A 2,527-nucleotide genomic window follows, 5' to 3' on the forward strand; every position below is an offset into this window, starting at 1 on the left:
TTGAAGCATCCAAGCTGAACAGTTTATTAAAATAATGAGCTGGTGAACAGTGGCTTGGTCGTTGGTCGTTGACACCATACACATTCAACGACGTCTCTGGTCGGTAACGACCATAGTGGAAATTGAGCATACATGCTCCACAGATAAGCGAGGGTCGTTAACGTCCCGCGGGGCCGCGCATCGTTGGTCGTCGGATGCATACACACTTGACGATATAATGAGCGACGTCGTTGATGAGGGCTGAAATGAACGACGTCGCTCATTTTATCGTCAAGTGTGTATGGGCCTTAAAGTAAAACTTGTTTACTGAACACTGACTTTGACTTTTCGAGTAAATAATAAATATTTACATACTTCCCCTGTGTACTCAGCATTTATTCACAGTTATGCCGATATGGACAATTTCTCTTCATTTTTTGCTTTCTAGGTGTGTGCTCGGTATTCAGTCAATTGCCGACTGTCGGGATCACGGCAGTCAGGATGCCGACGCCGGGATCCCGGCTACTGACAATGCAGACAGCTGGAATCCCGGCTAACAGGTGCTATTCCCACTTGTGGGTATCCACAACACCCATAGAATGGGAATAGAACCTGTGGTGTGCACAGCGAGCCACCAAGCCCACAGCGTGGCGAGCACAGTGAGCCTGCAAGGGGACTCTTTGCGCTCACCCCGTTAATCCTACTGATCCCGTGTGCTCTTCTCTTCCTCTGTAGATCTAATTAGAGAGAAATATAAAACATGACAATGGATTTTAACCTCTCCAGGGCCATCTTTTCTGAGTTCATGTAACCACAGCTAATATGTCTATAATATGTGTATGTCATTATTGTATATCCCGATGATCCTAAAATATTTTGAATCACAGCACCCTAGAGTATCAAAATTATTTTCACGGCACCCCTAGGCCGAAAGTTTCTTATTGAGAAATTTAGAAAATATAATAAATTAAGTAAATTGTGTTTATATGTCATTCTTATGTTTAATTATTTAGTGAGGAACAAGAATAGCTTCTGTTTGTCCACGTATTTTATGATTGGCAGCAGTGAGCGCCAGAGGTGGGGAAGTTCAAATAGGAGATCCACTGCTACTGTCTTTCATCCCAAACTGACTCTCTGGTAGTTGGTGTGGTTCCCCGATTTGAACTTTGGACTGCACTGCAGGCCTACCACTGGAGCCGCCTCTGATTGGCAGCAACCAGCGCTGGTTTTGTTTATTACATTGACCATACTGTAAATTATTTGAACTGGTCCTGGATCAGCAATCCAAGGCACCCCTGCAAGTGTCCCGAGGCACCCCAGGGTGTCTCGACACCCAGTTTGGGAACCACTGTTCTATCCTATAAAATTACATGTCCATCCTTGCAAACACCCATGCATTTTTTTGTTGTTGAAGATGAAAATTATAGTAGGCTACTGTACATTTACAGTATTTGCACAAACAGACAATTTACTTGTAGCATTCCTGGCAGTGCATTAGAGAAGGAAATATGTTTATTTAAACATATATTTAATTCTTAAGACTATAGCATTGTTACTATAGAAGGATCCATTACCCTCTATAATTATAACGAGCTTGTAGCAAGGGGTAATTCAACTGCAGCCTGTACTTAACGTGGGTTTCTCAGGAGGCTTGAATATAAATTTGCGCTAAGTAGGGCTTTCTGCCCTTACTGTGGCTGCCATAAATGTGTTAATCCACAGCTTTGGGCACTTATCCTGGAATCTATGGGTTAAAGCACGTTAGCCGCTGATTTACCGTGCAAAACAAAGGGCTACTTGAACAGCTCTTTGCTCTGTATCAAACCATGCCTAATTGAATCTGACCTTAAGCATGATAGCTTATTTATTAAACAGTGCAAAAATGCTAGACATACAGTTTGCTAACTTAATGACAGATGAATAGAAGCAGGGGCATTACTAGGCATTTGTAGGCACCATAGCAACATCTATAAGGGCCCCATGTACTAGCCAAATGGCACTAAAATCACAAACAGGGATGGACTGGGGCTAAACTTTAGTCCCTGCGTTCAAAAAGGGAAAATGGGTACATGTTGCAGGGCATCACGTGGACATGTCACAAGTCACGGGGTGTGGCCTCAAAACCATTCCCTGTCTAAGAATGCCTGGCAAATTTCCGGATGACCATTCCGGCCATGTATAGAAACATGAGGTAGACAAAGAATATAGTAGAGATGTGCACCGGAACATTTTTGCTGGGTTTGGTTCTAATTCGTCATCCATTTTCGTTTTTGTGTTTTTCCCAAAAGTTGACAAAAAAGCTAAAATCACATAATTTGGGCCTTTTTTTGTTCCTAGGGTATTATTAACCTCAATAACATTAATTTCCTTACATTTCTAGTCAATTTTGACTAAAGATGAGCGGATTCGGTTCCCTGAGAACCGAACCCCCCAGAACTTCATGCTCCGAGCCCAGATCCGAGTCTGACTCAGGACTTCCCACCAGACTCGGAAACCAGAACGAGGCAAAACATCATCATCCTGCTGTCAGAATCTCACAGGTTTTGGA

This window comes from Pseudophryne corroboree, chromosome 5 (assembly GCF_028390025.1).
Source record: "Pseudophryne corroboree isolate aPseCor3 chromosome 5, aPseCor3.hap2, whole genome shotgun sequence".
Taxonomy (NCBI): Eukaryota; Metazoa; Chordata; class Amphibia; order Anura; family Myobatrachidae; genus Pseudophryne; species Pseudophryne corroboree.